The sequence below is a fragment of the Cebus imitator genome, unplaced genomic scaffold (genome assembly GCF_001604975.1).
Source record: "Cebus imitator isolate Cc_AM_T3 unplaced genomic scaffold, Cebus_imitator-1.0 Scaffold52, whole genome shotgun sequence".
NCBI classification, from domain to species: Eukaryota; Metazoa; Chordata; class Mammalia; order Primates; family Cebidae; genus Cebus; species Cebus imitator.
The window spans coordinates 2465343-2475365 of record NW_016107367.1 but is presented as its reverse complement, the minus strand read 5'-3'; the positions used below and the strand labels follow the sequence as shown (position 1 = coordinate 2475365).

At 33.9% G+C, this 10023-nt stretch overlaps 1 long non-coding RNA gene and 3 other non-coding genes across 9 annotated transcripts in view; all 4 read left to right on the top strand.

Annotated features, from left to right (window-relative positions):
- The first annotated feature begins 5373 nt into the window (after positions 1-5373).
- Positions 5374-10023, top strand: part of LOC119466684 — a 13593-nt gene continuing 8943 nt past the window's right edge. Inside the window, exons 1-3 of one of the 6 annotated variants that reach the window (XR_005200169.1) lie at positions 5374-5546; positions 8350-8426; positions 9834-9920. This is a non-coding gene — a long non-coding RNA (uncharacterized LOC119466684). The other 5 variants (XR_005200168.1, XR_005200167.1, XR_005200170.1 and 2 more) reach the window with 5 other exon arrangements.
- On the top strand, positions 5744-5818 carry LOC119471217. The gene has a single exon (XR_005200243.1). It is a non-coding gene; the product is annotated as a small nucleolar RNA SNORD113/SNORD114 family (small nucleolar RNA).
- On the top strand, positions 7658-7733 carry LOC119471222. Its single transcript, XR_005200249.1, has one exon. It is a non-coding gene; the product is annotated as a small nucleolar RNA SNORD113/SNORD114 family (small nucleolar RNA).
- Positions 9018-9092, top strand: LOC119471220. Its single transcript, XR_005200247.1, has one exon. It is a non-coding gene; the product is annotated as a small nucleolar RNA SNORD113/SNORD114 family (small nucleolar RNA).

Below are 10023 nucleotides of genomic sequence, written 5' to 3'. Positions count from 1 at the left end.
CAAGGTGGGTGGCTCACCTGAGGTCAGGAGTTTGAGACCAGCCTGGCCAACATGATGAAACCCTGTCTCTACTAAAAATACAAAGATTAGCTGGGCATGGGGCAGGAAAATCGCTTGAATCTGGGAGGCAGAGACTGTAGTGAGCTGAGGTTGTGCTGCTGTACTCTAGCCTGGGCAACAGAGCAAGACTCTGTATCAAAAAAATAAAAATAAAAAAAATTAAAATAAAATCTGGATAAATAAAATGTAAAGGAGCAAAAATGGATCAGTGATGAGTATAGTATTGCTAAGAAGCAGGGATGTTAATCCATGTGTTTGATGTTTGGATTCATTGTAAAAAGAGATAATCTGTAAACTTTGTTTATCTTAGAAATGTCATGATTTTTATTGTTGCTGTCACCCAGGCTGGAGTGCAGTGGTGCAATCTCAACTCACTGCAACTTCTGCCTCCGGAGTTCAAGTGATTCTTCTGCCTCAGCCTCCCAAGTAGCTGGGACTACAGGTGCTCACCAACACACCTAGCCAATTTTTGTGTTTTAATAGAGATGGGGGTCTCACCATGTTGGCCAGGGCGGTCTTGATCTCTTGCCTTTGTGATCCACCCGCCTTGGCCTCCCAAAGCACTGGAATTACAGGCATGAGTCACTGCACCCAGTCTATTGTTTAGTTTTAGAAGTACTTTGTATATTTTGTATAATAGTCCTTTATCTGGTATGTCTTTTGCAAATATTGTCTCCTAATTTGTTGCTTGCCTATTCATTTTCTGGACAGCTTCTTTATGGAGCACACATTTTTAAAGTTCAAAGATCAGTTGGTAATATTTATGCGACTCTATTTATGGGCTATCTGTGCTGTTCCATTGATCTCTTTTCTGTTCTTTTGCCAATACCACACTGTCTATTACTGCAGCTTTGTAGTAAGTTTTGAATATGGGTAATGCCAGTTCTCCAACTTTGTTCTTCCCTTCAATATTGTGTTGGCTATTCTAGGTCTTTTGCCTCTTCGTATAAACTTTAGGAGAGTTTTGTCAATATCCACAAAATAACTTGCTGGGGTTTTTATTGGGATTGCATTGAATCAAACTGGGAAGAAATGACATCGTTCCAATATTCTTTTGCTTAATTCTTCTTTGATTATATTCATTAGAGTTTTGTAGGTTTCTTCATATAGTATTGTACATGTTTTGCTAGATTTATACCTTTATTTTATCATATTCTATTTTGTGTTCCTATTATATAGTAATATATAACAATATATAATAATATATAATAGAATATTTACACATTTTATTTATTACAATTATACCTATTTTATATTTTTGGTTGTACTCATGCAAATAGTATTATGTTTTTAATTTAAAATTTCACTTGTTCATTACTGGCCTGTTGGAAAGCATTGACTTTTGTATATTAGCCTTGTATCCTACAACCTTACTGTAATCACTTATTAGTCCCGTGAAGTTTTTTATTGTTGTTAGTTCTTTCCTAGATTTTATTTTCTACATAGATGATCATGTTACCTGCAAAGACAGTTTTATTTCTTCTTTCTCTATCAGTATACTTTTAATTTCCTTTTCTTGTCTTATTCTGTCACCAGAACTCCCAGTATGATATTCAAAGGCAGTAGTGAGAGAACATCTTTGCCTTGTTCTTGATCTTAATGGGAAAAGTTTGAGTTTCTTACCATTAAATATAATGTTAGTTGTAGATTTTTATATATATTTTTTATTAAGGAAAATTTTCATGATTCCTAGCTTACTGAGGGTTTATTTTATTTATTTTATTTTTTATTTTTTGAGACAGAGTCTCACTCTGTCACCCAGACTAGAGTGCAGTGGTGTGATCTCAGCTCACTGCAACCTCCACCTCCCGGGTTCAAACGATTCTCCTGCCTAAGCCTTTCAAGTATCTGAGATTACAGGCATGTGCCACCATACCCAACTCATTTTTGTATTTTTAGTAAAGATGAGGTTTTGTCATGTTGGCCAGACTGGTCTCAAACTCCTGGCCTCAAGTGATCCACCCACCTTGATCTTGCAAAGTGCTGAGATTACAGGTGTGAGTCACTGCACTCGGCCTTATTTTTTAATCATAAATGGGCGTTGAATTTTTGTCAAATGCTTTTTTATGTTTATTGATATGATTATGTGGTATTTTTTCCTTTGTTGATGTAATGGATTAAATTAATTGATTTTGAAATGTTGAGCCAAGCTTGCATAAATGTTACAAATTCTACCTGGTTGTGCTGGTAATATTTTTTTGAGAATTTTAACATATATGGTCATGAGAAATATTGGCCTATAGTTTTTTTTTTTCTTTGAATTTTTTTTAATGGTTTTGGTATTAGGGTAATGCTGACCTTTGGGAATGAGCTAGGAAGTAGTTCTATCTTCTGAAAGAGGGTACAGAATTGATATAATTTCTTCCTAACTGTTTGAAAGAATTAACCAGTAAATTCATCTGCGCCTGGTGTTTTCTGTTTTGGAATGGTAATTATCGATTAAATTTCTTTAATAGATATAGGACTATTCAAATCATTTTCTTCTTGTATGAGTTTTGGCAGATTGTGTCTTTCAAGGAATTGGTACATTTCTTTAATGTCATCAAATTTGTGGGCATAGAGTTGCTTATATTATTCCTTTTAATGTCCATGGGGTCTGTAGTGATGTTCCTTCTTTCTGATATTAGCAGTTTGTGACTTTTCCTGTTTTCTTAGCTAGCTACCTAGAGGCCTTTTGATTTTGTTGAACTTTCCAAAGAACCCATTTTTTTGGTTGTTGTTGATTGTTCTTTAGTGATTTCCTGTTTTCAGTCTCATTGATTTCTGCTCTAGTTTTCGTTTTTCCTCCTTCTGCTTACTTTGGACTTAATTTGCTCTTTTTTTCTAAGATGGAGGCTTACATTAATAATTCTAGATCTTCTTTTCTTTTTGAAAGTTAATATCAATATTATTTTAAATGGAAAAATATAATTTTATATATCTATGGGGCACAATGGTATGTTTTGATGTATATGTACAATGTAAAATGATTAAATCAAGCTAATTAACATATCCATCATTTTTGTCATTTACCTATCATTTTATTGTGAGACATCTGAAATTTACTCTGAGTTATTTTGAAATACACAATACAGTATCATTGACTGTAATCACCCTGCTTTGGAGTAGATGTCGAACTTATTCCTCCTGTCTACCTGAGACTTTGTACTTTTTGATCAACAACTCCCCATTCTCTCCCTTGTTCCCACCCCATCCTCCATTAACCATCACCCTAATCACTACTTCTATGAGTTCAACTCAGAGAATATGTGATATTTGTCCTTGTGTGCCTGGCTTATTTCACTCAGCATTATGTCCTCCAGGTTCATCTACACAGTCACAAATGACAGAATTTTCTTCTTTTAAGAGGATGAATGGTATTCCATTATGTGTACATTCCACATTTTCTTTGTTCATTCATCCCTTGCTGGACCTTACTTTGTTCCGTATCTTGGAGACTGTGAATAATGGTGCAATAACATAGGAGTGCAGATATCCCCTTGACATTTGATTTCAATTTCCTTGGGTGGGATTGCTGGATCATATGGTAGTTCTATTTTTATTATTTTTTGAGGAACCTCCATAACTTTTACCACAATGGCTATACTAAATTACATTCCTACCAACAATATAGAAGAGTTCCCTTTTCTCTGCATCCTTGGCATCATTTGTTACCTTTCATCTTTTTGATGAAAGCTATTCTAAAAGATGTGAGATGGTATCTCATTGTGGTTGTAATTTGTGTTTCCCTAGTGATTTGAGTGACTGAGAATTTTTTTTTACATATCTGTTGGTCATTAGTATGTCTTCTTTGGGAAAATATCTATCCACATCCTGTGTCTATTTTTAAATTGGGTTTTCTTGCTATTGACTTGTTTGTGCTCCTCACATATTTTTGCATGTTAACTCCTATCAGATGTATGGTTTGCAAATTCCTTTTTCCTGATCTGGAAGTGGTCTCTTCATTTCCTTAATTGTTTCCTTTGCTGTGCAGAAGGCTTTTAATTTGATGACATTCTATTTGTCTATTTTTACTTTTGTTCTCTGTGTTTTTGGGATCATATTAAAAAATCATTGTCTAGACCAATGTTGTGGAGCTTTCCCTCTAGTAGTTTTACAGTTTCAGGTTTTACGTTGAAGTTTTTAATCCATTTTGAGTTGATTTTTGTATATGGGGTGAGACAAGGATCTAATTTCATTCTACGTGTTGATAACCCAACAGCATTTATTGACTATACGGTCCTTTTGCCATTGTATGCTCTTGGTACTGTTGTCCCAAATCAATTGATTGTAAATGTGTGAGTTTTATAAAAAGAACTTTTAATTCTACTCCATTGGCTGATGTGTCTGTTTTTAGGCCAGTATTATGCTGTTTTGATTATAATCACTTTATAATGTATTGTGAAGTCAGGGATTGGAATGCCTTGAGCTTTGTTCTTTTGCTCAATATTTTTTTTGTGTGTATGTGTGTGGCTATTCAGTATCATTTGTGGTTCTATATGGATTTAAGGATTTTTCCCCATCTTTCTATGAAAAATGACATTGAAATTTTAATGGGAATTGAATTGGACATGTAGATGGATTTAGGTAGTATAGACATTTTAACAGTCTTAATTCTTTCAACCCATAAACACAAGGTATCTTTCCATTTATCTGTGTTTTCTTCAATTTCTTTCAACTAGTATTTTATAGTTTTCAGTATACAGGTCTTTTACCATCTTGGTTAAATTTAGACAGTATTTTTGGTGCTACTGTAAATGGGCTTATTTTCTTCAGTTCCTTTTAAGTTAATGACCTATTATCATATAGAGTCATTAATGAATTTTTTTGATGATCTTGTATCCTGCAATTTTGCTGAAGTCATTTATCAATTCTAACTGTTTTTTTGTGAGATGGTTTGGATTTTCTGTATATAAAATTATATCATCAGCAAGTAGAGACAATCTCACTTCTTTTCCTATAAAGATGCCTTTTATTTCTTCTTCTTCTAGGATAAGTCTACTTTGCTTCCACATAACAACCACAGGATAGATGAAATTCATTTTCTAAGAAACAAAATCTTGGCAGTTAGATCCATGGGGTAAAGAATATAGATACTAATGTAAGTAACACCTCAAGTTCATATCCTTGGTTTGGATGCTTTGCTCAATAGTGTTTAGTGGTATTTCAAAGGAATCAATGTCTATAACAGCAATTAAAATCACCAGGAATGGACCAAATGTGTTCCGAAAATGTTTAATATAATTTGGCACAACTGAAGTGATAAGAAGTATAGTAGTTAGACCATTTATATTCACAACTATTTAACATTGTATCTTATTTTCTACCACAAATGATTTAATCTTTTCCATATTGGTATGATCCCGGCTGATAACTCTTTGTGTGGCAGCCTGAGAGAATATGGAAGACATTGTCAGTGTTGGAAGATGGTGGTTTTATAGCTTTTCATTGCACTATCTTTAAAACATGGGCAAATTGAATAAAAGAAGACTACAGAAGAAATAATGGTGAATGAGGATTTGATATGAAGCATGGATGTTAATTAATCATCCATGTTCTCCGAGGTCCATTGTAAAAGGTGACCTAATCATTAGGGAGAGAGCCACTAATGGGGAGATCTTATTCCTAGAATTTTGTGGTTGTATTATTATTCATGAACCAATGAATAATAAATGATGAGGATATAAAGGAAGAAAAACGTGCTTGGACCAATGATGAGTACCATGGGGTATCTGAAACAGGATTTTTGATTAAACCCATATGCAACTCTGAGGTCCATTACAAAGAGACACGTAATCATTCCTTTTTTGGGAAGGGGGCCTGTGGTGTCTTGTCCTTGGGCTTTGTGGTTCTTGGGGATGGATTGTATTTTTGTTATAAAATCAGTTCATGAATAAAAAATTTACCAATGATTAAAACAAAAAGCATAAGTCATATACTTGTTATCAATGAATATAATGAAATATGGATTATTATTAAAACTTATCTGAGACTTCCAGTAAATTTACATCCAAGGCTTATACCTTCTGGTAAGGGGCATACAGCTATTTGTATGCAAGAGTCAAACATTTTGTTCTGTTTTGGTTGTGGGTTGCTAACTGTTTTGTTAAGAAAATGAAACATCTTTAGTCATGTAAATAATTGGTTAAATAACCACTTAATTGAGACCAAGCAGAGACCAAGGATGAGAGTATTAATCTAATTTTTTTTTGGCTTTTTTTTTTATTGCATTTTAGGTTTTGGGGTACATGTGAAGAACATGCAAGATTGTTGCATAGGTACACACGTGGCAGTGTGATTTGCTGCCTCCCTCCTCCTCACCTATATCTGGCATTTCTTCCCATGCCATCCCCCCCAACTCCCCACCCCCTGCTGTCCCTCCCCTATTTCCCTCCAACAGACCCCAGTGTGTAGTGCTCCCCTCCCCGTGTCCATGTGTTCTCATTGTTTTAATGGACTTTTATTAAACAAATAAAATAAGAAACTTAGTCTGTTCTTCCTGAGGGCAATGACTCTAGACAGATGTAAATATTCTTCAGTGTTCTTGTCCAGTGCTGTGAGAGCACAGATACTGATGCCTTTTGTATATGAGAGATCAGGTGTACTTTTACATCTCTGTTTGTAATTTAGAGTCAGCAAACCATGGACCAGTTAGGAACAAATGTTATGATATGAGAATGCCACTTCATGTTTTTTTCCATGATAGATATTCTTGGAAAAACTCTAGGCTCTTTCATTGGTTTTGGAATACATACATGGGCCTTTCCAAGTAGTACTAATTTCGTTTCTCAGAAAAATGATAACATGTTTTTAAAAAGAGGCTTTATTTGTCTCTATAGAATGAAAACCATGTAGCTGGTTTTATTATTCTCTAATCATGAAGACCATTATTGTTATTTGTGGACTAATGAGCAGAAAGACTGATGTAAGTAAACATCAAATTGATGTTTTGGGCTAGGATGGTATTCATTTATGGGAGCCCACTACATTATTTTGATAAAACAAATTGTTAAATAACACATGAAACAAGGAAATGCCAGTCACAGACCTATGATTGTAATGTGTCATGAACAAAATCTTAGGATTAATTCAACCCAACCCAACTGAAGACGATTGTTAAATAAATGAGGCGCATTTCATACGTTGTCAGAGTAATTTAAATTCCCATTTAATGTTTTTGTTATAGTTGCTCAACATATTCCATCACTGACAAACATTTAAGTTGTTGACTTTTTGAGGTAGAAGTACCTTGGAAGATATTAGATGTTAATTTGCTTAATTGTGGGCTTACATGGTAGGTCCATGGTTGCATCCAAATTAATAATTAGACAAATCAAGTGGAAGAGAAGCTGGTACACCTCAATCATAAGTATGATATTTAAATGAAGCAAAGGCGCTGATGAATCTGTATGTGTGAACTTGAGGTTCATCGCAAAATATGATCTAGTTCATTTCCTCTGCATGAAAGGGAGTAATGAACAGATCTTGGTCCTGTTAAAGCCTTTTGTTCGCAGTTTTGTGTCATTAAAGGGTATTGATCATGTAATTATTATTCCTGAAACCATGAATGTTTCAGTTCAAGAAGGTATAAATGAATGAAGAAATAGACTGCCTAGCCTGGATCAATGATGAGTATTGGTGGAGGCGTCTGAATCAACACTTATGATTAAGCCCTCTGTTACTCTGAGATCTGTTACTGAATGAGAATCAGCCAGTATTCTCTGTAGAAATTACCTAATAGAATTAGGAAAATTCAATAAAACTTGTTCTTGAACTTTTGTGGTTCAAAGAGATGACATGTATTATTTTACGTGAATTCAGTGCATAAATAGAGAAGCGTATACATGAGAGAAGATGAACGGGCCTACTCATAGAACTATTCTTTGAGTAAAATGAAAAAGTATTATAAATATTAATACTGGCAATCAAACAAGTATCATTATTAATCTGAGGTAAAATCCTATTATATGGAACATATTGTATCTGCAGTTGAGACAATTTTTAAATTTTTATTCTTTGCTTTTTTTAATTAAGAAAAGGGAAAGTGTTTGCATCAGCCAGAAATCCATTAAGTAACATCTACTTAACAGATTTTTATACAGACAAATATTCATAATCATTATAGATCTTATTCTTGGGCTAGGTCATGAACTCAATAGTGTCTGTTATGCTACTTAAAACTAAAAGTTGAATACTGGCCTGAAAAGCAGTTGTGTTTTGGAACCAAGGATTATTGTTATTTAGTTCTGCTTGACTAACATCCATTTAAGAAAACCTAAATCTATTCTAAATCTGCCTTTTTCTCTCCAGAGTGAATATAGGCCAGTTGATTCAATCATTTAAAAAAGAATTGTTATCCTGAGTAAGGAGCATAGAGACAAATATAAGTAAGTTCCTTGTTTCATGTTCTTCCTTTGAATGGTTTGTTCTTGAGTGTTAGCTAAAGGATTTCAAAGAAATCAATGTCTACATACGTAAAATAAATAAAACACCCCAAATGGACCAATGATGGGAATGTGTAATGAACCATGGATTATGTTTAATCTAAATTGTGACAACTGAAGTGATTATAAAAGAAGACAAAAGTTAATGTATTCTCAGAGCAGCTCAACATTATTCTTTATTTTATGCCATGGTTATTTCACCCCTTATGGGTACAGATCCTGCCGACATCTGTTTTGGGGCAGTCCGTAAGAATATGTAATATGGCAATTTCATTGTTTTTCATCTATTTTTTGGCAATAGATGAATCAAATAGAAGAGGGCTATATAAAAATGAATGCTAAATGTGAATTGGTAGCATTCAGGGGTGTTGATCAATTCACATGTACGCTTTTAAGTGTCATTGTCTAAGAAATATAGTCTGTAGCTCTATGGGCCAAGAGCCTAAAATTTAATGATCCTGTTTTGGGGATTTTTGATTGCATCATTATTTGTGAGTCAATCGGTTAATCAATAGATGAAAAAAATGCACATCATGGACCAGTGATGAATGTCATGGGGTTTCTGAAACAACAATTTTGATTAAACCCATCTGCAACTCTGAGGTCCATTACAAAAAGTCACCTCTTTATTCTTCATGGGAAATGAGTCTACAGAACCTTGTTCATGGGCCTTTGTGGTTTGAGGGTACGAATTACATTATTATAATGCGTGAATACAGAATTTTATCAATGAATGAAGAATAAGAAAGGTATGCATGCACTTACCTCTTAGGGCATGTAATGCAACATGGATTATTATTAAAACAATTTTGAGATTCTTAGTCCCAGTAAATTAATAGTTAAGGCCCTTATCACTTTGGTAAGGAGCATATGGTCATCTGTGCACGAGACTGAATGTTTTTGTTCTGTGTTGAGGCAGATTGCTGATTGCTCATTTTATTAAGGGAAAGGAAATACATTTACATAAATAAATAATTGATTGAGTAACTGTATAATTGAGAGAGGGCAAGCGTGGAACAGTGATGAGATCTGCATACAAACACACTCATGATTAATTCAATCTTTTATGGAATTTTACTTGAGTAAACAAACATTAAACAAGTTTGGTACTAGATTCACTAGTGATTATTATATTACCTAAAACACAAAAATTCATGGTGAGAGATACTTCATCTTGACAAAAGCAATTTATGTAAGATAATAAATAGAAAGAAGTGCTCTCTCTTCTCAAGTGTTCAGAATACGGCACAAAACAAGGCTGATGGCTGTTTACTACGCAACTGTCATTGATTTTAAAGAGCTAAACATAGAGTATTTGATTCTTTTTAAAATTTGCTTTTTATACTGCAGAATGAACGCACTCTACCTGATTTAATTATAGTCTTCTGGTGAAGATCTTGCCTTTTATCTCTGTGAATCAGGAGAGAAGAGATTGATGTAAGTAAAAATCAAACTTTATGTTCTTGCTTGGGAAACATGGCATGTTTATTTGTTGAATTATTTCTTTTTTCTTTTTCTTTCTTTCTTTCTTTTTTTTTTT